The 27,756-nt window shown below is 47.5% G+C and overlaps 1 long non-coding RNA gene across 1 annotated transcript in view; it reads left to right on the plus strand.

The window, feature by feature from the left end:
• Nucleotides 1–1,397: 1,397 nt before the first annotated feature.
• Nucleotides 1,398–27,756, plus strand: part of LOC138516715 (uncharacterized) — a 46,799-nt gene continuing 20,440 nt past the window's right edge. The window contains exon 1 of the long non-coding RNA XR_011282304.1: nucleotides 1,398–1,598. This is a non-coding gene — a long non-coding RNA (uncharacterized lncRNA). The remainder of the gene's footprint in view (nucleotides 1,599–27,756) is intronic.

The following is a 27,756-nucleotide window of genomic DNA, read 5'->3' on the forward strand; positions in this document are numbered from 1 at the left end:
TTGCCATGGATGCTAAATGTTCCCTAGTCGGGTTAACCACAAACTATGTAAACTCCCTGAAAACTAAAACAGCAAAAAGTAACACACAGCAGGCGCAATATTGACTTTCGGGACCTGAAGTTCTATATCGAGAACCTGCATAGCCTGGAAACCAAAATCTACCAAAAACCTACACAAAACACATATGGTTTGATCAACCAGCAGTGCATACAAAAGTATCATCATCTCTATCATACTTATCAAATGGGAAATGTTCTGAGCTAGAAGAAACTGCTGTCTACACTGCATACCCACAAGAAACTGTGAACAGGCAAGAAAGGTACCTGACAAGACAGTATAAAATATCAAATAACCGTTGAAGCTACAAACAACAACGGAAGAAGCCCACTTTAAACAACAAGCACAACCAAGACACAGAAATTGCAGAGCAAACCCACAATACCACACAAAGTTAGGTATGGCTAGGTGCGTGGACAAAGGAGTACATGGTTTGCACCCCCTCCATGGTAGGGGACCCCAACTGACTGACTTATACACACAATTTTCTTTAGCAAACCATGAATAGCAAATCTCATGGTATTGTATAGTGTTCTCCTAAGCCTCTGGCCATGCCGCCTGGATGTTGTTGACAACAAAAGTGTGAGTTGCTCGTGTAATTCTATAATTAATGTCCCCCTACATGCAGTTTGTGTTTTCACTATAGCAAAACAAGTGCAATGGTAGGGTTTTCACTTTTCGGGGAGAAATATATTGTTTATGTGCAGTAACCAAAGTTGGCATACAAAATAATAAGCTTGAATGCTGGGATGGTTCAGAAGATAGCTCAGTGAGTTAGGCACTTGTTACAGAGATCTGCCTTCATATACCAGACCCAAGACCCAGATTCCAGCAGGGAAAATGAAAATGCAGCAAGTTTTTTCTTTTTTTTCTCCTGCTACCAGTTTACAGTGGAATAAAGTACGGCAGAACACTGTAAAATTTAGTAGTGTAAAGAAAATGAAATTCATCTGCAGGAATCAGACTTTTAAATGGTGAAATCGCCTTGTGCTGTTTAGCCTAATAATCTTTGCCTAGTAATGGCGTTTTAGAATTGTGCGCGCTCCTGTTGCGAGTGTTGAACTGTTGAGGGTCTGAAGTGCGGTTCACTGGAGCGTCGTGTGACCGTTGGGAAAAGGTCCCTTTGAGGAGTTCTGTGTGGATCAGGAGCGGAGAAGCTAATGATGATGTACAAGAATGTTGCAGGGGTATTGGATATCCTTAGAATGCTGGATCCTGTGCATTCTGACTCATGCCGGCAAACGCAGCAACGTATTTTTCTGTTTCCGTTTCTTTGTTCGTATGGAAACAATAGAGGAATTGCCCTGGCTACGTCCTCTACGCCGTGACGTAGGCGGAAAAGGAGAGAGCTGCAGTGAGAAGGAGCTGTCATTAGCGAAGCTTAGCTTTCACTCTCCGGTAACAAAAAAATGTATCGGATGAGAAGAGCTGCGGTGATATAGTAAAGCAGCATTTGAAGAGCAGCATACGAGGCATGTGGAAACTGCATTGTAAAGAAAAAAAAGGAATGCTGTCGCCTCCACTGCTGACAGTATGCAAAGGTACTGCCTTTGTTCTTGTGTCTCTGCAATTGGGAAGACAAGACGGAACTTGTTATGAAGTGGCCATGTTAGTGACGTGCTGTTCTTTTAGTGGCTCCGGTTAGCATGACTGTGCTAAGGTTAAATGGGGAGCATATCAACATGTTTTTTTTTTAATGTTTCACGCAAAGAGGAGAAAAAGAAAGTGATTTATAAGTCTGCAGCATCTGGATCGGTGTGATGTCAAGGAAACAAAGTGCTGTTTTTATTATTAAAGACATCTCTTAGCAATAAGAGGCACTCTGCATAATACCAACAAGCAATTTATGGACTTCTCAAATTAATGTTTGAGTAAATGTGTGCTTTTAAATTAATGTTGTTATATGTATGTACTTTAACTAGCAATGCAGGACTAAGGGGAAGTAACCATAGGGCATATGTGCTAGTGTGAGTTTGGCGCCTGGCTGGGAAGGTGCTATGATTTTGGCAGTGAGTTGGCAATGACAATGGATGTGATATGGAATTAATGTGAAGTGTATGGTTTGTGCATAATAGTATTAAAAAGGTGTTAGGAAAATGCAACAGGTTGTATGCTAGGTGTTTAACAAGTTTCAGTATTTGCAGGGTGAATATTGACATATAGTCATCTATGGACAGTGGCTTAATGGTTTTGAAAAACTGCAAAATATGGTAAAGTAGAAAAAGTATCGTGATAACATTATAGTATGTTTGGTTTTGTTTGTGCTGAAAAATGTTTTACAGATGTGTAGATTTAACAAATTTGAGGATTTTCATGGTGAGCCTATGGATTTATAGGTATTCACATGGACCTGTAGTGAACAATGTTTTACGTGTGACATTTAGGAAAGGAAATGCATTACACTATTTGTATATTTAAGTTTTGGTTGGTAAATGTTTAAATGCATGTAATAGGTGGGGCATTAAGTTAGGTGAAGTGCAAGCCCCTGATTATATGGAGTGTTTTAGTATCCTCAGTACATTTTGGTATATCAATATGAGTGATGTGAGTTTTAGTGAATTGCATATGCATATGTAGTAAAGGAGGTCGCGCCTCTGTTATGAGTGGATTTGGATGTAATAGGCCCTAATGATGAGTTCTTTGAAGAGTATGATGTGTATGTATGGGCAATGGCTGTGAGCCATGATAGTGGCAATTTGTAAGTGTCCAGCGCATGTGGTGTGTCTGGTGATAAGATGAAATGGATCCACACTTTTGAAAGTGAAATGAAATTTTATGGATTTTTGCGCATACATTTTCCAGATGTATTTGTGTCTGCAAGATCTGTACACTTGATGGGTTGTATGGCCAACTTCCTATTCTAGTGTTCTTTTCACGTACTGTGCCTATGCAGTTACACTGTTTATATGTGATCTTTGTTTAGTTTGTATCTTTTCTTTATTTTCCTACTTTTATATGTTTCTTGGGGCAAGTTGAGTATTTGAGTGTGAGCACAATCTGCAGGTTCTTTGTGGTGAGAATGAGAGGTTGTGTTGTATGGTATGTTGATGTATTGATAAGGGTATAGAATGTTAGTTTGTGTATTTGGTTGGTTGCGTGAAATTGCGCGTTAGTGCTGCGGGTGTGGCAGACCCGAGACTCCGTGTGGCAGGCGGAGTGGAAGGAGTGTAAGCCGTGCTGTATGAGCCATTAAGGTGATGGAATGTGGTTAGTTTGTGGTTTGTGCTCGTAAGTGGCAGTTATGAGATCCAGTGGTGGCAGTTCTGGATATATGGTTGGTTTGTGATATTTATGATGGCTGGGGAACGTTAGTTACGCAAATGTAGATGTACGCTGAGAGGGTTGAGAAAGTGGTTAGTAATTGTGAGGGTGATGAATGTTTGTTTAGGTGGTCTGATGTGAGTTCCTGTTCAGAGCTTGTTGTTGGAGTGTGTGTCTGTTATAATGAAAGGGGATGTGTAGTATGCTGCTTGTATTGGTGCACAGATGCAAGTATCGGAATGTTGCCTGGTGACTGGAACCTACACTACATCAAGGTTCCAGTGGAGACAGTTAGGACACACAGGATGGGAGAGAGATGAATGAAGATGTTTCTACCTTGTGCTCCTACCCTCTTCCCACAACTTCCCTGTAAAAAATAAAGCTAACCTCCTTTCATATATATGTATATATGTCTGCCTCCAGTCTGGTCCCTACTTATATTAAGAACCCTAAATGCTACACTAACCCTCTCTGAGATTCATAATTTCGAGTAGATAAGCTTTGGTGACAATAACACCAACTTCTACAACATAGCATCTGCATGATGGGAAATCTATCTCTTGGTCCTGTCAAACAAGGTTTGTAACAAGCACATCTATTTCTTTGGTCATGCCAAACAAGCTTTGTAACAGCTGGACAGCCACCCAATAAAGAGCATACAGGGTGAGTCAGGGGAGGCCAGCATTTAGCCGAGCTCAAGACAGTGTAGCCAAGGCAAATATCTTGACTTTGCCACCAGACAACAGTGTGATCCTCAACAGATCAACATATCTCACTGTATACAGTACTACAGTACTGTACTGTCTTCAGTAATAGGTTTTTGAAGTAATCCGTGACACTGGGTAAAAAGGTAACAACTTTATTCTGAACCCAGCGGGAAGCCACACAGCCAGCCGCATCGAAGGAAAACTCTTAACTGGCTCACATGGAATGTTGATCCATGAAGATGGAACAACATTCCACATGCGCCAAACATAAGATACAACATATCTCCTCCCCTTCACCCCCTAAACATACAATGACATATGGATGCACACATGAACAAAAATTTGGATTAATTGAACATAAATTGAGCAGTACTATACATAACCGAATAGAGAACAGAAAAACAATGAAGGCAATACAGAGCATTAAAACAGTTAGATAAAAATGAACTAGTGACTGCTGACCATGTCACTCACTAATGCAATTGGACTACGCTAGCACACATAATCTCTGAGCTTGACAGGAGGCAGACGGCTCCTAACTGGGTGCCTCGTGACTCCACCACTCTCAACACAAATATCACCACACCTGCCGTCCTGCAGACCACCATCCAACGGATCAACACCCACGGTCTCTACATCACTGACCACCTCCGAAGCAATATTCTCACTCCTACGCGACCCACTTTCCTCCAACCCACTAGCTTTCCGACCAATGGGAGTGAATTCAAATACATCACCATCTTGGTCCCAACCAGATGTAGCCTCCCTTCTGATACCCAATTTACTACTATCTAGGACCACAACCCGCCTTTTTCTCCCCTTTGAGCCATCCTCCAATTGCACATAACCCCTTCCATATTTGATTACCTTCATGGATGGCAAAAATGAACTCCCTCCTTTGGGAACAAATCTGGGATTTTTTACGCATACCGCATCCCCCACCTTCACTTCTAACTCCTTTCTAACCATTTGGCATATCCTCACTGCCTTCTGGTGCGCCAAAACTCTCGCCACTTTAATTCAAATCACACGGGCCACCACCACCCAAAGCCAACGTCCTTAATCTAGAACCAGGTTTTCTTCCCCTCATCAATTCAAAAGGTGTCCTACCCGTGCTAGCAGAAGGGGTCCTACGATAAGCCGCCAAATACTCTGACACCACCTCTTGCCATTATAACCATTGGCAAGAGCTAACTGAATGGCACTTTTAACAACCCCATTGACTCTTTCCATCAGACCATTGGCGCTGGGATTTTAAAGAGCCGTGCAATGATGCTCTACACCCCACCACCTCAAGAAGTCCTTCATGAGCTTGAAGGTAAATTGAACACCATTATCCGTTACCAAACTGGCGGGTATGCCTTTCCTGTCAAAAACCTTTTCCAAAAAAGCAATAACACACTCTGTGGTGACCCTTCCAAAAGCCGCTACTTCCACCCATCTGGACGTGTAATCCACCAACACTAACAAAAATCTACTCTCAGGTTCTAAATATTCAAATGGACCCATGATATCCAAAGCCACCTTTGACCAGACCTTCCTGGGAATGTCAACTACGTGAATCGGCTGGGGATGGACCACCCTGCTCTTATCACTCATGGCACAAGCCGACAATCCCTCACCACATCACGGTCCATGGCCGGCCACCAATACTCTTTGCGTAACCTCCTCTTGGTCAAAGATCGGCCCAAATGCCCTTCATGGGCTAACTCAAGAAGCCTACCCCTTAGACTGACAGGTGGCACTAACCTCTCTCCCCTGGACACACCCCACGGACCAACCGCCAATTCGTCCAACACCTGGGCGTACACCTTACCTTCAGGTCTATCCTTAACTAGCGCCCAACCCTTGCATAAACCTTCCTTGACCCAAGCCAACGCCACATCCTTTTCACTCTCTGCAAACCAAACAGGCTTATCAATTGTGGGACGAACGCAGGCAATTTGTAACTCCTCTTCACCACTAACCACATCTTGAGCAACCAAATACTTTATAACGGGTAAACGCGATAAACAGTCGGCCACCACATTTTGTTTACCAGGCAAATACTCCATGATGAAATTATATTCCTGTAAATCCACAACCCACCTGGCAATCCTTGGAGATACAGACACAGTTCCCCGAGTGGAAAAGACATGCACCAAAGGTCGATGATCTGTTCTGACCACGTATGGAATACCCCCCAGGAACGTTCTAAAGTGTTTTGACGCCCAGGTTACGGCCAACGCCTCACGCTCAATCACTGAATACCTACACTCCGCATCCGTCACAGTTCTAGATGAAAACGCCACCGGCTTACACTCGCCTTCGTGCCACTGCTCCAATACCACGCCCAGACCCACCTCACTTGCATCCACGGTAAGGATTGTCTTGCATTTGGGGCCAAATGACCTTAAGCATGGAGTATTCTCTACATCATTCTTCACAGCCTTAAACTCCTCCATACATTCATCTGACCACAGAAATCTGGCACATTTCTTCAGTAAGGCTCTCATAGAAAGTGTTTTATCAGCATAGTTAGGAATGAACTTTACATAGTATTCAGCTAATCCTAGAAATTACTTTAACTGGTCCTTATTTGTGGGTGCCAGCATCGATTTGATCACTTGTACCAAATCTGCCTTAGGACTTACTCCTTCAGCACTAGTAAGTCACCTTATCTACTCCCACCTGACATTTCGATAACTTCACGGTCAAACCTTTTTCACTCAACACTTTCATGACCTCCTGCACTCTGACATCATGTTCCTCTCGACAACTACCCCACACTAATATGTCATCTTGTAAATAACACACCCCAGCATGTGACCAAACAATTCATGCATGAATCTCTGGAACACTGCAGATGCCGTTGCAAGACCAAAAGGCATGCGGCAAAAGCGATACGCCCCAAAGGGCATTACAAATGACATAAGTGGTCTGGAATCAACATGTAAGTCAATTTGGTGGTATGCAGCAGAAAGGTCAAAAGTCGAAAAACATGTTGCCTTACCCAGGGTAAGTAAAAGCTCATTAATATTGAGCAACGGATGGTGATCTACCCAAATACTCGAGTTCAACTCACGAAGATCTACGCACTTCCTGAGACCACCATAACCCTTCTTGACAAGGACAACAGGAAACAACCCCTCCAAACTCTCAATTTCCTCAATGACCCATCAGCCCTCAATCTCTCTAATTCAGATTTTAAACCTTCCCTTGCCATCACTGGAACCCCTCTCACCTTATGTATCTTGGCACTGCACCCCTTTTAAGAACAATGCAGTGGGCAAACCCCTTTAGTATACCCAAATTACCCGAGAACACCTCTGGGTACTTCACTCTTAGCCACTCAGATGTCACCCGACATACCTCACCATCATCTTGCTCCTGAATGCTTAATACAGGCACAACTTTCCCTGGGTGAATCTGAATATTAAGGGTAGCTTGTTCATCCCAACCCAGTACACTGGTCCCTTTGAGGGCAACATACAATTTGCACATGGTTCGTCGACCCTTAAATTCAATGCAAGTCTGAACATAACCCAGTACAGAAATAGGACTCTGCCCATAGGCACTGGGACTGATATCGGAGCACAAAGGGCTGACACCTCCTTCACCAAGCTTTCCTTGTATATTTCTGGGGATACTATGGTGTAAGGTGAACCAGAATCAACTAACATCTCTAAAGGATGTCCATCCACCAAAACTGTAACCCAGGGACCCTTGCGCGAGGACCCTTCCACATGGAGTATAACACCCTGTTCGGGCTTCACCCAGGAATCACTGCCCGGTTCCGCACCAGCATCATCCAAAGCTACCATACCAATCACACCTCTAGCTTGCACCTCACGTTGCCCCTGCACATGCGTGCATAATGACCTCTACATTTGCATCTTCTGCATTCAACATTTAGCACCGGGCACTCAATCAAGCCAGTTTGGTGAGTAAACCAACCACATTTTCTACATGGTTCCTTAGCTCTGGACATCCTCCCTCCCTGATTGTCCCCCTTGACCAATCTCTTTTTACTGTCCACACCACCTCTTCTATTTTGAGGTAAAACAGCCAGAACAGCATCCCTGGAACCCTCCTTTTCAGTGACAATTTGTACACTCGCTTTGGACGTCTCAATGGCTCTGGCAATCTCCACAACCTTGTCTAAAGTGGGTCGCAATCAATCCATAGTTTCTCTCTTATCTTTTGGCTGCTAGTCTTCATCATAATTTGGTCTCTTAAGTATTCTTCGAGAATCCCTGAAAATCTACAGGTGGCCATCAACGCCCTCAAGGCCGTAACATATGAATCAATAGACTCCCCCGAGCCTAGTGCTCTGGAAAAGAACTTGTAGCGTTCCAAAACCATGTTGATTCTCCTGCCAAACTGACCTTCCAACTTTTTTAATGCTGTCTCGTATGCACACTGGCCATACCTAACGGATATACCATATTGCAATCAGATAGAACCGATACTCGGGGTGGAGGCATGGCACTCATAACAAGAAACAATCTACCTTGCAGACTAGTGCCATCCCCAGTCATCAACTCATGCGAGCTCATGACAGCAAAAATAAACATAAGCAACATCCAGACCCTCACAATATACCTGGTCTACAGACCTCCAGGCCCCATTGGGACCTTTGAAGATGACATATCTAATATCATCTCAAATAACCTAAAAAACTCCTCTCAAGTCCTACTACTAGGCGACCTGAACTTAGGTTACAATGACTCCAAAGACATACATGCATCCAACGTGGCTAGTATCCTAGCGGAAGAAGGATTCAGCCAAAAAGTGCTCTCCCCCTCACACAACAAAGGCAGAACCCTGGACTGGGTAGCAGACCACAACTGCAACCCCACGATAGCCTCCATATCCCCCAGATTTGGACAGATCACTACCTCATAACCTTTACTCTAACCACCGCCAAACCCACCTCGGCACCCGCACCTCTAGTGCTGTCCATCCCTACCCGAACAAAAAAACATCACCTGTGACAAACTGCTATCCCTCATCCTCCCCACACTCAATGCCATCCCGGAAAACCTGGACCCCGAAGCTATGGTTAAGGAATTCAACCACATCATGACCACATCTCTAGACTCCATCACACCACTCAAACTTAGACAACGCAAACCCAAAGCCCATCTCAATTCGTGGTATACCCCATACCTAAAATCATTGCGCAAACAAAAAAGGCATTGCGAGACATCCTGGCGAGCACAACCCTCTGACAAAAACAAAGCCAACCTCAGTTCCATCACAGCCCTATACAAAAAAGAAATAATCCTAGCTAAACGCGAAACCTACAACTCCAGAATTGCCCAAGCCAACTCTAGCACGAAAGAACTCTTTGTCATCCTCAAAGAGCTAGAAGCACCCATCCCTGTGCCAGACAACTGCATCAAAGACCAACTCTGGTGCTCCAACATACAGCAAGCTCTAGCCAATAAAGTCACTACCCTTCAAACAAAAATTTCCTAGAAAAAAGCCACACTCTCTGGCAACAAACCCACTAACATCAACCTACAGCAAACAAGTAACCCTACCAATCACCCCAGATTTAAGTTCTCCAAGGTCACCATAAAAGAAACAGAAAATACTATACTATCTCTCAAGCCCACCAACTGTCAAGGCGACCTATGCCCCGCTCAACTTCTAAAGGATGCAGCCAGAGATCTAGCCCCCTTTATCACGAAACTCATCAACTCATCCTTTTCCACCAATACCATCCCATCTAACCTCAAAGAATCATGGGTGCTTCCTCTACTGAAAAAGCAGACCCTATACCCACTAATACCCACCAATTACCACCTGATTACCACAGTGCCTTTTCTCCTAAAGATCTTAGATAAAATGGCATACTCCCAGATACAAAAATACTTAGAACCCAACTCTTTACTAGGAACCAGGCAATCTGGCTTCTGACCCCAACACGGGACAGAAACAGCCCTCCTAGACCTTACGTCACAGATTGATGAACTCCGAGATGAAGGGAAATCAGCCTTCCTTCTACTCCTGGATTTATCAGCTACCTTCGTCCTGGTCGACCACAGAGTCCTATGCAGCCACCTGAACTCTGCAGCTCACTTCTCCAAAGAAGCCATAGCATGGATACAATCTTTCCTAACCACCAGGACTATGAGAGTCTTCTCTCCTACGGCAGCAGCCAACCCCATACTCATAACTTGCGGAGTGCCCCAGGGATCTTGCGTCTCACCCCCCCTCTATAATATCTTTACCAAGCCCCTTTTTCGATAATCTGGACCTTCAGGGTGTCACCTACACTAACTACGCAGATGACAAACAGATTCTCCTACCGCTTACCGGTGATTACGACAAGGATTTGGCCTTGGTGAACAGGATATATCTCATCATCCAGGCATGGATGGCCACCCACGGTCTATGCCTGAATGATGACAAAACAAAGATCATCATCCTGGGCACTCCATCGACCCTCAAAAAACTCAGCCTCAAATACTCAGCATTTAACATAGACAAAAATATTATTACTGTCGCCAAAGTGGTTAAAACTCTGGGTTTCTACTTGGACTCCACTCTCTCCTTCAATAAGCAGGTCAATGCCTTGGCCTCGGCCACGGCATATACATGCAAGTTGATTAGAGCTGGCAAGGCCTTCCTGTCACAGGACAGCTTCATCACCCTAGCCAGAGCCTTCATCTTATCCAGGCTGGACTACTGCAACGCTCTATACATAGGAGCCAATAAACAAACCATCAAAAAAATCCAACTCCGACAAAATAACGCGCTGAGAGCAGCCTTAGGAATCCTTACGAGAGGACCTATTTCTAATGCCAGAAGAGCCAACTGTCATGATCTCTGCTTCCAAAAGGTCAGGGTTTTCCCAACTCCCTTGGAAGCAGATCCATAACCCAGGTTCCGAGTGCCAACCAGTCCCAATTGGGACCTTTTGGACCCAGTCCTGGCGCCGGTGGCACCAGGCTCATAAATATGCCCAGTCCCAGCGCTGGAAGCGCCGGGCTCATAATGCTTGGGTGGACTTACCTGCAGCAGACCATGCTGCACTTGCCTGCCAGTTGAGCCTCTGATCCTCTTCTGTTTGGAACTACTTTTCCTGTTGGGTGGGGCAGGAGCCACTCCCTAGATTCAGAACACTGGAACTCTTCTGGAAAGCAGGAACTCTTTTCTTACTAGGCGTGGCTGTGGAAGGAGACATCTAAGCACTACAGGAGGCTATTTAAACCACACCCGATGGATGAATCTTGCTTTGCGTTATTCTGCATCCTCTGCAGCAGAACGCTCATCGTGTCTTCTGCATCTGATCCTGGGCCTAAGGAAAAAGGCTTACCATCCTGAATCCAGTCTTCAGCAACACCTATAAAGACAAGAAAGAACAGGTTAGCATTCCGGCATCTGAAAGGCAAAGGCTTACCTACTCTTCGTGCGCTCCGGAGGTCTTCACACTGCATTCCGGCATCTGAAAGACAAAAGCTTACCAACTCTTCGCACGCTCCGGAGGCCGTCGGCGCTGCATCTCGCATCTGAAAGACAAAACAAGGTGCGTTTAAAGACATTGGGGAACTTTAATACTCACGTGCCATTACTCCTTTCCACATCTAACCCAGTGGGTATCCCGGCACCCTGCAGCCGCTCCGAACTTGTACCTGCAAAATAAAAAGACAGTTAGAGCGCTTTGTGAAGCTGGCAACAAGCGCTTACTTACGTGCTTCCAGGCGCTTCTATTCATCACACGGGCTCCATCTTCAACTCACTTCAGCCCGTCATCCGCCATCGCCGGAACCCTGCAAAACAAGAGACATCATTATTAAAGACTTTAAAGACATTTGAGTTACTCGAAACTTACCGTTCGTGCAGTTAACGACGGACAGCAGTCCTCTGAAGTCAAGAGGCCTGCGCTACCTATCCAGTGAAGAAACTGGCTACAGCACCCTGCCCCGAGGCAGATGGAGAGCTCGGCATTCACTTACCTAAGGTGAGAGCGTTAACCTGTGGGGGTCTACAGGAGAGGAGAAGAGGAAAGAGATAGGGACACCCCAATAACCCCAGTTCATTAACCCCGTATTTTCTATCTGCAGACATCTTACTCTGCACGTCAGGCATACAGGGCACAGAGGTCCAGCCCAAAGAGCCAATCGGGTGCTGCACATCACCTTTGAAGATACGGTAGTCGCCCAGTCAAGACCGGCGCCTCTGCGAGAATCAGGTGAGCGTTACACCAACAACTGGCTCTCCACCCACGATAAAATAAAACTAAAAACTGCATCCCTCACCCACAAATGCTTGAACAATGCAGCACCCCGCTGCCTTTGTGACAGATTCACCTTGAAGCCTACCACAAGAATCACCAGACTTGCCCACACCAACTACCTCTGGGTCCCCAGATACAAACGTGCCAAAATCGGAGGCAGCAGCTTCTAGGTCAAGGCAGCATTCCTATGGAATTCGCTACCATCCCCCCTAAGAATCGATCAAACCTATCACAAGTTCTGCCATAGCATCACTAGTTGGCTCAAAGATGCCGACATCTAGGCACATACCCGCTGACTCTGCCCGCTACCCTCTCCACATTGCAGGCACCAGCAGCACCAACTAACTACCTTGTAAATCTATGCATGCCACAATGTACCTGCCTATATATATATCTCAACCTGATTGTGCCAACATGTAACCAATCAGCACTTGCACACAAATGTATTTTCATGTTGTAACCAAGCTTTGAATATCCTTAAGCCTTGCGCCTGAATACAATGTGTGACCCTTGGGTCTGGAGCGCACTACAAATAATAAACCAAGCCACTACCAGGCACTGTTACTTCCTCTCCTGGCAGGTGGAAAAAGATGCGTAAACCCTCTGTGCCAATACAGTTCAGCAGTGCTGCTTCCTTCTCATCATCACTAAACTTTGCGCCCCCAGCTGTCCTCAAATACACCTTGAAGGCGTCAATCCATTGGTCCCAAGGGGACACAGGTTCACCTGGAGCAGGCAAAAATGCTGGAGGAGGCCTGGCTGCCGTGTAAAACATGACAATGGAACACGTAAAATAGGCAGTACTGAAGGGATGTCCCCAGATCACAGTATCCTTCTACAGGAACAGTACTTGTCTTCCGAGATCCAATGCACACACACACCCACCAGGACTGCTTCAAGTATACCTTGAATAATTTAAGGCAAATTAACACAGTACCTTATCTCAAGGCTAAAATTGCATCACACTCCAGCCGCTTATGGGATAAATGCCACCAACAGACAACACCAGGGGCTGCAATGCCCTGGTACTCAAGGACCTTAATGCGGAGCACCGGAGTCTAACAGCCAATGAGCGATCACTCCGCACAATGTATACGTGGGCGGGACCAGCAACACTCCATCTGTGAATCTAGTACCCACGTTAATGCAATGGGAGGCACAGAAGCATGGGGCACCAGTCAGCGGGGCTGCCTGCGCAGCTCCGCCCAGAGCCGGCTAGGCCCCTTATCAGGTTGACGTACTCTCTACCCACACGAGTATCCAGGCGTTGTTGGCGGATAGCCGCCTGGCCTCTCCCACTTCCGTCAATATGCAGGGCGGGCCCCCAGACAGTAGCACCTCCTTGGGCCTCTTGCGCAGCTGCGATAAGCTACGCAGCTGTAGCCCCTCCTTTGGTTTCTGCGCAGCTGCTATATGCCCCTGAGTGATGGCTCCACCTCGTACCAACCGACAGGTGAGCGCTGTGCTGCCCTTGGAAGGCAGGGGGGGGCAAGGCCACAGAGCTCCGGGGCCTGCGGAACAGACCAGACCCCAGCCGACGTCACTGGCAGCTGCACAGCTCTGTCGCACTGCGATTTTCGGCTCCCCGCTTCTCCTGCTTCTTCTGTCCTAAACAGACGAGCCTGCAGACCAACTGCCCAGTGGAGCGTGATGACTGATCCGCACACGTGGGTTTGAAGACCGGGTCCAGAATACTCCTCGTCGCCAATGAAGAAATCCGTGACACTGGGGAAAAAGGGAACAACTTTATTCTGAACCCAGCGGGAAGCCGCACAGCCAGCCGCACCGAAGGAAAACTCTTAACTGGCTCGCATGGAATGTTGATCCATGAAGATGGAACAACATTCCACACGTACCAAACATAAGATACAACAGTTTTGCCTTCAGTAACCTGTATTTCTACATTGCATTTTAAATGTCTCGTAGTTATTGCTCTCCACACCAGACTGAATAATTGCCTACTACCGAGAGTGATTGCAAAGTTAGTACCTCCTTTGAGTGTTCCACTGTAGGATTCTTTGGTCCTTGCGCCCCACAATACTTCCAGAATCAAAAGACCATGGGCCTCATTACGACCCAGGCGTTAACCATGGCACTATTAGCGCCATGGTTGATGCCGGTAATTTACCGATTCCGCCATGGTGAATAGCAGATTTACCGCCCCATTCCAAGGTTGGCGGGGAGGTAATTCCCCATTCACCATTGGCCCTTCCCCATTCCTATTTTTGCCCCCATAGGGCTCAATGGAAATTGGGAAGGCGATAGTTACGGTACTGCAAATTGCGGTACCGTAATTACCTCCGAGGTCCCTTTGCGGGTCCAATCCTTAACGGCTGGTAAAACCAGCCATTAAGGTAGGGACCCGCAAAGGGACCTCGTAATTAGGCGGTAAGGGTTTAACGGCGCCGTACCTTACCGCCTGGGTCGTAATGAGGCCCCAGGAGTATGTTACACTCAAGGACTTGCCTCATATCTGATAATATTGAAGTACACTAGAATAGTCTGTCTACACCCATCTCCTTATCTTAATTTGCCTAGCACAGCCTGACTGACCACCTTGCACTTGCCTTAAGCACATGTGCACTAAATAAATAATATAATGTAAATATGATTCTAGTTCGTGATTGCCTTCAAGTTGTGTCTGTTCCGAGTAAGATACGGCAAGTATGATTCCAGTATGCTGCAAGAAACTCTGTTTCTGTTTCGGTGAGCTACCTGTGACTTACCTGATATCTCACTCATGCTAATGGCTTCATATATGTATCAATCTCAAATTATGTTCTGGTTAGGATATACTTACAGCGGCCATTTTCCTGGTATCCATCTCTTCCTCATGTCCGTCCTCTGTGATTGATATTATTTTTGTTATTTATCTATTATGTGCAGGTGATTTAGAAGACACCAGCAATGAAAACATTTGCTTTTTTACACTACAAGTGAAATGAGTGGTTCGGAGGGTGGGCACAATAACAACAACAGTGATACTCTAGCATGGGCTGGGAAACGGGAAAATGCAAAGGGTGCACCAAAAAACCCAAAACAGCACATCACTGTGTCACGAGTGAGTGCCCTTTAAGACACCTCACTCGTGAGGTGGACGTCACAGGCGGATGTGACGTGGTGAGGGGCGGGGGTGTGCGGGGCAGGCACTTGCCGGTTAGGAGAGGAATAAAGAAGTTATACTCCACTCTGCTGGATCCTGTCCGTTATTTGGGGCCCTCCGCCCCTAACATTTGGCGACGAGGATTCTCCCTGGTGCCAGCGGTCCTCCTTCCCGCCACGTTGGGGATCCCCCCCCGTGTGCGTCCTTTACATCGGTGATCCCACCGACGAGCGGATCCCCGCTGAAACGGAGGGGGCGCGACCGTGGATGCGCCTCCCTTTCCCACCTCCTCCACCTTCAAACGCGATCCGAATCCCTGGAAGCCACGCACGCAGCTGCCGTGCAGTAGAAGACTTCTCTGCACACGGCGCCTGGTGCTTTCCGTCAGCCTGAGCACCACCACAAAGCAACCACAGACTACCAGGGGCCCACAGAGCTTAAAAAGGAAAAAAAAAAAAAAAAAAAACATGTTCTACATCACCACTCCTCATTTGCTGGGGCCTTCTTCCTCGTCCCAGTACCTCTGTGACTTTGTGCCGACCTGCCTGCAGAACGACTCTCAGCTCCAACCCACCGCTGAGGCCACATCCTACACGCCACCATGAGCACCACTGCTGCCCAGGCATCTTCCAGCTCTCAACCCCCACCTGCGCCAGCTGTCACCAGATCCACCGCCACAGCATGGCGCATGCGCCCCCGTTTTCCATGACACCTCAGGCAGATAAAGGACCTCGATGGGTGGAATGGTTTGAGGACTTCAATAACTTCATTGAGGCCGCTGGAGAAGAAAACTCCCCTCGACTGCGCAGCATGTTCATAAACACGGCAGGGGGAGAGATAAAATCACTTATCAAAACCATTAAGCCAGGGGAAATGGCTGATTTTGATGCCCTCATCGCAGCCCTGAAGAAACGTCTTGTCATTGCTCCCAACAGAGACTATGAACGATAACACACTGCAAGATATGTCAGAGCTGTAGAATTGCAGCAGCAGGGCACCCTGAGCCAGAAGAATAACCCAGATAAGTGCAGGAGGAACCGGTCGAGAGCCAGGTATGAGGCGCACGGGAGGAACACAGAACAACAGAGACGTGGCAAGCGGAGAGATATCAGTGCACGGACGAGGTGCAGGCTTGCAGAGTAGGCCCTCTCTATCACATTACACTCATGTTATCTATTGATGCAGTTATATCCAACTCTTTGTTAAATCCTTCAAAGGCATGTTTCGTCTTTAATCTATATTTATTACATAGTAATCAGGGAATTCCCGTCCACACCGAGAAACCCATGTCGCCACTATTCAACAAGCTTGTACAAATGCCAATTCACTAAAATCATACCCTTTACGTTGGGCATACTATTTAACAAACACAAACGGGTGTGATCATACCTCTTCTGGTGCGACCGTGTTACCACAGGGTATTTATTCTCTGTGCTTACATACAGGGTATTCTCTGTGCTTACATGTACAACCACAGTTTGAGTACCTGTCACCCCCACAAATCCCTACCTACAAATATGTTCTCAGATGTTATGACTAGCGTCACTGAAGCCCATCAGCCACTGTTTTCCACATGAATGGACGTGGCCTCATATTTTATGAGGAAGAGGCCCTTTCAGGGTTTGACCATGTCTACAATTGTTTTTTATATCTTACCTATTGTTGCAGCAGACTAAAAAAATATGGAATGGAAAGATTCCTAGAATAATTGCCAGTGGCTATGATTCATGGAAATTACCATTAACACTTTCACTTCCATGATTTCAATTCTTTCCCTTGAAAATAACATATTTAAACATACAGAAGATCAGGCAATTCCCTCCCCCTCATTCTGATCTCTTGTAAATGTGTATTAGATCATACATCCATAATTCTCCGCTTAGGGAAGTAGCCTGGACGCGTTTCAAAAAGAAAGTTTCTTCATTTTAATTGCTTGAATTCTTCATTTTAGGATTATGGTCAAGTTGAAGCTTTAAAGTTCTTTTTTTTAAACTTTCTTTATTTACACTTGCATCATACATCACAGTACATTACATTTGGCTTTGCAGGCGGGCGTCCAATGGGGAGACGAAGGGGCATTAGTGTGAGGAGTAGTTTGGGATAGTTTGCCATGGTGGGTGCACAGAAAAGTACCAGGGTGATTCACTTGCAGAACCTGTCAACATTTAGGTACACAGAGCATTACTATCAACAGTCTGGGGTTGTATCGGCAGCTGGAAGTACACATAGAAGGTATGCAGTGAAGGCCACCCAAATGTTTCTCGGGCGAAGGTCAATTGGTTGGATCTGCGCCCAGTGTTTCCGTGTCATTAGCCCACACAACGTCTCTTAACCAGTGGTCTTTGTTAGGAGGAAACCTGTGCAGCTCCCTCTGGGACCACTGCAAAAGATTTAGGACTACAGGTGTTTGGCAGTAAACCCACTTGGTAGCAGTCTGCACCACACAGATTCACTGTTGGTAGCTGTGGCTGAGCAGTCAGACTTCTCTCAAGAAGAGTTAAGCAGTATGTGGAGTATACAATATAGGACAATTCTTCACAGTAAGACAAGCAAACACGCAACAAGGCTTCAGTGTAAAGATATTAAGGTATTTATTTATAACGAAACATCTATCAAAAACACTATGGCACTATCACGGCAAACAAATCAAACACAAAACTCTACGAAGAAGAAACGATCAATCCCCCTAGCAATATTTCGACAAGTCTAGGTTTTTCCGGCACCACTTATTTACAGACAGAGGTGTATGCCTCAACCTAGATGACACTCTAATATTAGTTAGGACGGGAGTGAAAAATAGGCAGGTTACGAAAGCAACACAGTTCAATACTTCACGGGAAAAATGCAAGGCAAGAAGGCAAGAATCACAATAGATGATAAAGTTCAGAGGCCAGGCCCACTCGGAGAGAGGCATGGCGATATGTCCCAAAAGTCTCTAGTGGATATGCGTTTGAGTCTTTGTAGCAAATTGTTATCGGCAGATTGAACCAGTTCAGAACAATACGTGAGAAAGCTTGGAGGCGACCCAACGGAAAGGAGAGGATTAAGACACCTCACTCGAACCGATCGAAAGGGAAGCCAGGCGGACACGGTACCTTGTTGTGGAGGGCAGCTCTGGTGGGGGCAGTTGTTCCTGGTGGTGGATGCACGTCGGGTCTTTGCCAAGAGTAGAGATGTTCTCGTCGTCGAAGGAAAGTGAAGTCCGGTGCACCACCAGGGAAGAGACCAGCCGCGGAGTGCTCCGTCACAAGGCACCACCTTTTGGTCGCGGTGCAGGGGTAGTGGCTATCCGGTTGCCGAGGTGCTCTGCACGGGCAATTCGACCACTGCGTCAAAAGCAAAGGGGACTGGTTGTTCCCACCAGTCAGGGGAAGAGACTCTCCGGCAGGGAGATCTCCTCTGTCGTCGGGAAGTGGTGAGTTGGTTCCGCAGGGCTCCACCGGAGGTGTCGTCGTGCAGGTCGGCTCAGCCTTACCCTCGTCGGATTCTAAGGTCCTGTGGCGACTTCTGAAGTTCCAGTCCCAAAAGCCCTGCTTTTATGCAGAAACCCCCATTCATTCAGCCTAGCTGTCAATCAACACATGCTAAGTGGTGAGCGGGGAGGCTCACCACTTGGGCCAATCACTCCAGAGTGCGACCGGAGTTGGCAAGGCAACTCTGTCCAGGGTGCCTAAACCCCCTCCCCCACCCCTGTGGTAACCCAGACAGAATGGCACCACTTTGGAGGGTCTCTGTACAGAGCCCGCCAAAAGTGGAACAAAGGGCTCAACCTTTGGTTTAGGAGTCACAGAGACGAAACACAGACGCCATTTTAAAAACCGAGTTCTGGCAGAAAATACCATCCGATAAACTTATTTACGATAAGTAGACCTGTGGTACGTTAGAGATTAACGAGGAAAAGTATCAACCTCCAACAATGGGACGAATCCCATAGGGTTATGTTCGGGGTCGAACATAACAAGTAGTTTCCACTGCCACCAGCCAAAACTCGACGAGGGGGGACGGGACAGTGCCCCCTCGAGTAACAGATCCAGGAGTAATCGAATTACCCCTACTAGTACGTCCGCAATAAGATGGTTTGTACTAGTTCTGTTAGTAAATTTAGGTCTAGTAAAGCCAATGGTCACTTTACATGCCCCGGGAGACAGTAGTCAGTCCCCGGGTATGGAGTCTATGGTGGAGGTCCGCTAGGACACCCCAGTGTTACGGCACGTAGGGTGCGGTGTAACACACATAGAAAAACATATGAGACCCTATGGAGTAAAAGACCCCATAGCCCATAGAACACATTGATATTCAAAGGAATTACACACATTCATGTCCAAGAGTGGGAGGAAAAGAGTCTCACTCTTGGCAGGATGGAAAAAAACAAACTCCAGAAATCGAGCAAAGCTGCTGGGGGACTCACTAGGTTAGGAAATTCAGCCTAAACAGAGAATTCTCCCTAACAGTCTTTGTTGGGGACATTCACACTCATCCATCGCAGCAGTATACATCTTTTGGCAAGGAGAAGGCACAGCTTTACACACTTGTTTGCACTGCCCAAGGGAGAGTCAAATATGTGGAACAGATAAGACAGTGGGATGGGTCGGATCTTTTGACCCGCCATTTCCGACATTATAGTGCATACATCGCCCCAGAATGGTTGCAATTTCGGGCCCTCCCACATCATGTGAAAGTATTTGGCATCAGTACCATTATAACGCGGATATGTCCCCGACCCTTCATTGGGGAACAGGCACAATCTGGCTAGTGTGTAGTGTAGCCTGTGTAACACCTTCAATTGTATCAGTTGAAATTTAGAATTATATGAGACTTAGTGTGTCTGTGCGCACATGTCTCACCAGAGATCTGGTGTCGATCTGCAGGTCTGCCACTCATTTAGAGCGAGCCTTGTGTTGTGGGCAACCCAGCACGTTTCGGTATAGGGATGACACCAGGCCACGGCTACCACTTGCGGGGGTCAGGATATATTCAAGTAGTGTTTCGTCTGCTGGCTCCCAAGGGAATACCACCCACAGTTTTTTACATGCTCAGCGTAAACCCATGTATTGTAACCATTGTGTTGATGCGCTGTGTGCAAACATTGGGGCGTCATTAGGCTGGATAAAATTTCCTACCAGGTATAGAGACCCAAGGTAATGGAAGCCGTGTCACCCCCAAATTTTGCGTGAACCTGAATCCAACCATGGTAGGTCGGCTACACATTCCCACAACGGGAGATTTCTGTGGTATGATTTTGCACCAAGCGAGTGCAGTCACCCTGGCCGGGTGAAATCTGCAGCTGTCTGCAAGCTGGGATGGAAAAACCAATGAATCCAGGTCTTTGTCCCCTGCTGATTGTTTTTTTATGTGCGTGTGGGGCTGGGGGTTGGTTCCACGGAACGCCAGAGTGTAGCAAACTGTGCCTGTACAGCCATCCAATACAGGTGAAAGTCTGGGGCCGCAAACCCTCCTTTCTCATGTGGTAATGATAGTGTGTTCCACTTCAGGCGCACCGCTACCAGGTATAGAGACCCAATTTTATGGAAGCCGTGTCACCCCCAAATTTTGCGTGAACCTGAATCCAACCGTGGTAGGACAGCTATACATTCCCACAAGGGGAGATTTCTGTGGTATGATTTTGCACCAAGCGAGTGCAATCACCCTGGCCGGGTGAAATCTGTAGTTGTCTGCAAGCCGGAATGGAAAAACCAATGAACCCAGGTCTTTGTCGCCTGCTGAGTGTTTTTTTATGTGCGTGTGGGGGTGGGAGGTGGGTCCACGGAATACCAGAGTGTAGCAAACTGTGCCTGTGCAGCCATCCAATACAGGTGAAAGTCTGGGGCCGCAAACCCTCCTTTCTCATATGGTAATGATAGTGTGTTCCACTTCAGGCACACCGCTACCAGGTATAGAGACCCAAGGTTATGGAAGCCGTGTCACCCCCAAATTTTGCGTGAACTTGAATTCAACCGTGGTACGTCAGCTGCACATTCCCACAAGGAGAGATTTATGTGGTATGATTTTGCACCAAGCGAGTGCAGTCACACTGGCCGGGTCAAATCTGCAGCGGTCTGCAAGCCGGGATAGAAAAACCAATGAGCCCATGTCTTTGTCACCCGCTGAGTGTTTTTTTATGGGCGTGTGAGGGGGGCGGTCCACGGAATACCAGAGTGTAGCAAACTGTGTCTGTGCAGCCATCCAATACAGGTGAAAGTCTGGGGCCGCAAACCCTCCTTTCTCAGATGGTAATGATTGTGTGTTCCACTTCAGGCGCACCACACCAGAGTGCCATACATATTTGCATATTTCAGTTTCCAATTCTTGAAATAATGCTCGCCCTGGCCACATTGGTATATTACGAAAAACAAATATAACTGTTTTGGGAGCATAGTCATTTTAAAGAGTGCTATCTTGCCGGCTACTGTGATAGGGAGTTTGGCCCATCTCCTGAGTTTATCGCGTAGCGGTGTAATGTATGCAACATAGTTGCATTCGTATAGATCATGGCTGTTTCTAGCAATGGTAATTCCTAAGTAATGTATGGTTAAGGGGGCCCAAGTGAATCCTTGTAGGTCAAGGGGTGGGATGGTGGCGTCTATAAGAGGGAAGAGTTCTGACTTACTACAGTTGACTTTGAGCCCCAATATTTTGCCAAAGTCAGAGACATTGGACATAATGGGTTCAAGATGGAAAGAGGGGTCCCTTATGTACAATAAGGTGCTGTCTGTACATAAGAAAATAATTACTGATTCCCCGGTCATCCTAATATCCCGGTGCTTGTGTTTGTGCTGAAATAAGTCTTCAAAGGGTTTGATGACAATCGCAAATATGAGGGGTGATAACGGGCAGCCTTGTTGGGTACCCCTCTCTATCTCAAAGGGCAAGGACAGTGTTCCATTCGTATTGACCCTAGTGGTCAGGGGCGTGTATAAAAGGCATAGAGAAGCAAGGAACTGCGGGCCAAATCTGCATTTTGTCAGTACTGTGTACATGAACCTCCAGGATACCGAATCAAATGCGTTTTGGACGTCCAGGGCAGCCACTACCGCTTGAGTTTCTGGAACTATCTGGGCCAATATATTAAAGAGGCATTGTAGGTTCAATGCCATGGATCTTCCAGGGATGAACCCTGATTGATCCGGGTGGATAATGTGAGGCATAAATGGCATCAGTCGTGAGGCCAACATCCTTGCGTGGGTAATGTCTGTGACTGAAGGGATTCTTGCCATACCTGTAGTAGGTGTGGGGCCAGGCAGGTCTTGTATCCTTTGTAAAATCCGGCCATGAGGCCATCAGTGCCAGTGGCTTTCCAAGACGGTAATTGTTCAATGACTTGGATGATATCGGTCAATGAGATTGGTTGTTCTAAAAAAGGATCTGGCATCATGAGAGAGCTGACTGAGTGGTAAAGCATCCAGGAACCTGTCAATGTCCTCCGTTTTGCATGTATCAGAATAAGCGTAGAGGACTGTGTATGTCATGATGCCCGCTCCCGGGGAGCCGGTTCAAGCCCTGCGTCCCCGAAAGCGGACATCCAGTCCCCAAGGAAGGACCCAGCAACCCCATATAGGGGCCCTTTGGACAGTGTCCTGGCGCCTATGGCGCCAGGCTCATAAAAGACATCAGTCCTGGCGCCGTAGGCGCCAGGCTCATTATGGGAGTGCTTGGGTGCACTTACCTGATGCAGACCATGCTGCAGGATCCCGGCCTCCTTGAGACCTGAAAGGAACTACTTTACCTGTGGGACTAATTTACCATCCGGGTGTGGTCGGGGAAGGATACATACCTGATTGGAGGAAGGATACATACCTGGAACTTCTTCCAAGGCTATTTAAACCCCACCCGAACAGCCACAAGTGCTTCGCGTTGTTCTGCATCTAGCAGCTGGATGCTCACCGTGTCGGCTCCTGCATCCTGACTTCTGCCACGCCTGCCAGCATCCTGGATCACCTGCAAAGGAAGAGAAGAAGAGAACAGAAGAAGGAAAAGTCCTTACCTGCTAAATCCGCATCTCGCTGACAATCCTGAAAAGGAAGACTTTTATTTAAAAGCTCATCGCGTCGATCGCTGCAGCGCCGCATTCCACTCACCTTTTCAGGGCGCCTCCATGTTCAGCAGCGATCATCCGGATTCGCAGTCACGCCCCAGCACCTAGGGAGAAAAAGACCAGAACAAAAGGTGAGAGAGAGAAGGGAATAAGGAAAGCTAAATCTCCATGTGAAGACTTACCAGTTGATTCATTCCCTCTTCATTTCGGGTCCGCGCCGCATCCTAGCATTTCCGGACCCCGGCCCCCAAGGGGAAAAAAGACATCAGCTTTAATGAGCGAATGAAAAGACATTACCAAAAAAAAGCTCATTAAAGACTTACCTGATTTCTACAAGGATTTCACTTCTCATCTCGGGTCGGTGCCTGTTCCCCGGCATTCCGTACCCCGGCCCCTATGGGGAAAAAGACACTAGCATTAGTACATTAATGCATGGACACAAGGGGAACCTCTTATAAAAAAAAACTTACCTGGAAGCCAAGCAAGTTTGGTTCTCACCAATCCGAAAATCCAGTGAAGTAACTGGATACCAACGCGCCCCTGCATCAGAAGCAGGATGGAGAGCTCGTCCTTCCAGACCCTAAGGTGAGATGCTACGAGGAATCACAGAAGGGTTTCGAGGAGGGTGAGAGGGGAAAGTGGGAGGCCGATTGCATTACCCCGCAGACAGTTAATCCCCTATTTTTGCCAACAGAAGGATACTTCTGCGAGCCAGACAAGCCAGATTTGTGGGGCCCGGTCCAGTCCATCTTCCGAACCCTGTGCATCACCCTAGAAGAGGTCACAGCAGCGCGAACCAGGCCAGCGCCTCCGTGGGAGTCAGGGGAGCGTTACAGTGTAGAACTCGGCAAACACCTCATTGATGGCCGCCGGTGTGTGTACCAGGTTACCTAATGTATCGGTAATTGTCGGATGGATCCACTACCCTTTTTTGATGGGATATCCGGTTAAGCGGCTTACCCGGTCTATCCCCTCACCATACCTCTGTGTTGCCATAGGAACATCAAGAACTTTTCTTCCCATTCGGCATGTGCCCTGAAAGTATCTAGAGTCTCTTTTATCTGCATTAATGTGGCGGTGGGAGGAACGGGCGTCAGGCCGTTCTCGGGTTCTTTCAACTTATCCTCGCTTTTCACAATGTCTTGCCTTATTGTTTTGAGGATGCTGAACTCGGTAGACATTGCGATCCCCCGTATGTATACTTTGAAGGTTTCCCAAAGTGTGCTGGCCCGTGCCACCAAACCCACATTGGTCTCCAAGAATAGGTTCATGTGGTCATCCATGACAGATGCGAACACCACATCCAGCAGCATCTGTGATTTAAAACACCAATTATTTCGAGGTCTGGGGAGTGTGGACAGTGTCAGGTTAAGACATACCGGGGAGTGATCAAAGTAGGTTCTAGGGAGCATGCAGGCCTCTCTGACCCCCCATCAGTACATCAGAAACCAACCACATGTCGATGAGCCGAGGAGTAAAAGAAATAAGATTGTTCGCTACCATGGACCACTCTCCAGGCGTCAACCAGTCCAAGGTGATTTGGGCCGCCCATATTAAGGTCCTCTGGGATGTTGTGGATCTATCTAGTAGGAGGTCTCGAATGGTATTAAAGTCCCCTCTCCACAGTATTGGGACTATTGGGCATTGGGATAATCTGCCAATGACTTGAGCATAGAATTGAGGGTCATCTATGTTAGGGCCATAGACGTTCATTAACTGTATCTCCCGCCCCGCCAGAGGCACATATATCATGCCATACCTGCCAAGAGGGCCAATATCCACATGTCTATGCTGAAACGGGAGGGATTTGCATATTAGGGTCATGACTCCTCTGGCTTGTTTTGAATATGACATGTAGAATCGGTTCCCCCACAACTGCTTAGCAAACCCCTCACAAGTGGCAGAGAGTGCATTTGTCTCTTGTAAATATTGAATCTTGGCTAAGCTAAGACACTTCACGTCACCCATCCCAATGCTGACAGAAATAGACGATTGCCGCCCATGACTCCGCCATTCCCATTCCTGATCCCAACCCATCAGTAGAGCCCACATATGTCCAATGCTTGCATGTGTGATTTTTCTCACCTAACTTCCCAATCCCTCCCTCCACCCACATCCCCCCCAAACTAATGATGAAACCTTTTCAACTACGTACCCATTAACAAAAAATAAAAGAGAAATTAAAACAACCCAGAACATTCAGCTCAACGTTGCATGGGGGACTGGAGCGCTAAGCAACCCGGGTGCATCTCGGGCCAGTCACATAGATAAGGATATATGTTTGCAGCCTTGTTGAAGTTGATTTGCCCCCATGGGGGTATCATTTGGTAATTGATCGTGACATTACAATAGCGGGAGGCCTCCACCTCCTAGTAACTTGGACGGTGTTGGGAAGGTAAACGCGGAGTACCTAGTCAATTGACATATAGAGGGGTGTGTGAGTGTCCAGGTATAGGGTCACATTTGCAAGTACAACCGGCGGCTGCTGCCCACTTGTTATGGTGCCGGTAGGATCCCATCCAGGAATTTAATGGGCTCCCCTGGCAGTGTGAAAAAGTAGGCCTTGTCGTTCAATTTCACGCAGAGTTTAGCAGGATATAGCATGGCGTATTTCAAGTGTCCATCATGTAATCACCTCTTGACTGCCAAAAAAGGATTTTCTCTCCTGCTGCACAGCAACCGAGAAGTATATATGGACCCTATTTGATCGCAGCTGTAAGTCACCCTGCTTGCAGGCCGCACGCAGGATAGCATCTCGATAATTAAGGATACGTGCAATGATTGAATATGGGGGTGCGCCGGGCTTGGGTTTGGGTACCAATGATCTATGGGTACACTCGACAGTAAATTGTAGCGATAGTGTAGGGTTGCTCAAGCGTGGCAGCAGGGTGTTGGTGATCCATTGTTCCAGGGAGGACTCGGTGTTGCTCTCAGGGACCCCTGTAATGCTAACATTGTTCCGGCGGGATCGAGATTCTAAATCATCCTTTTTCCTCTCCACCTGGAGTACTCGCATAGAGAATGATGTTAGTTTGGATCGGGGGTGGATACATCATCTTCCACCATGCCCCTCGTGTCTCAGCTTCATCTAGCCGCTAATCCGTTCTGTCTATTTATGACATAATGGAGTCAATAGTAATAGTCATGTCATCGAGTTTGCTGTGTACCTTGGCAAACCCCTCCTGCATTGATCCCATCATGCGCTGTGTTTCGGAGGGCTTGGCAGGAGACAGTTCTTGTTCCATGGTGGCAGTCGCCTCCGCAGCTGCTACATGCTGAGGGGTGGTTTTAGTATATTGACTCATAGAGTGTTGAGTCTTGCTCCCTTTCGTCATCCTCAAGCGATTACCCCTGCCAGTGGATAGGCACCCTTTCAGCGTGGCAATTGTTCTAAGAGTATCAGAGTTTCAGATGTGCCCACCAGGTGAAAGAGGTGTTGGAGCTCAGTTCAATGGGGACTTCCGTATTGGTTCTGGCATGCAATCACAGGTGTCCCCCCAGGTCCCACATAGTCTATCTGGTGGCAGCTGGGGGGCTATTCAAACCAGTCCCAGCCCCACTGCGATCACAGTCAGCGCCAATGCTGTCCCTAGGGACACTTTGAAGGTGCCCCCTGTGGAGTGGCAGGCAGCTATTGTTTGTAATAGTACAGGAAAGAGACTGCAGTGCCTCGCATTGGGTGAGACTGCCCAGGCTTTGGAGAGGCCAGTGCATGAGGCTGGGCTTCCCCCAGTGTTACTGGCCTGTACTCTAGTCTGCACAAGCAGAGCGGCAGCACAGTATTCAGGCTGGTCAGGCCAGTGCTTCCTGCTGACAGGCTTATCCTGCAGGGGAGGGGTCCGTGTCACATAGTCCCCCCTCGTGGCATGTGCGCAGAGAGGGCTACCTCTCATGTACCCTCTCTGCAATTCGCATTAATATGTGGAGCGGGCTGATGCGCTGGTGCTCAAATGTGCCCCAGTGGTTAGGGGGTTAGGCGCCCTTCCTTCTTTCTCACCTCCATTCTGGCGCAGTAGCTGGTGCATTCTCTCCGATGTTGTGCGACTGGGCCTGCTGGTACGGCGCAGCCGCGAGGTCACGTATGCTTGTGGGTAGAGGTGTGCCCAGCTCCTCGCAGGTCCTCTTCACCACGGGAAACACAGCCGCCCGCTGTTAAGCCAGGTGGCCCCACTCCAGATTTCAAAGTGGCCAAAGCGTAGACCAGGCCATCCAGGGTTGGTGGGCAATCACGGTCACAGTATACAACGGCTGCAGAAGGTGTTGCGTGGCCAAGGATTACACCGGGTGCGGGAGCTCTAGACGCGAGCTGCCATCTTGGTTGCCGCGCAACAGTGCCCCCCTTTAAAAGTTCTTCTTTGCCTAAATA

The sequence above is a fragment of the Ambystoma mexicanum genome, chromosome 6q (genome assembly GCF_040938575.1).
Source record: "Ambystoma mexicanum isolate Mex_15411 chromosome 6q, UKY_AmexF1_1, whole genome shotgun sequence".
NCBI classification, from domain to species: Eukaryota; Metazoa; Chordata; class Amphibia; order Caudata; family Ambystomatidae; genus Ambystoma; species Ambystoma mexicanum.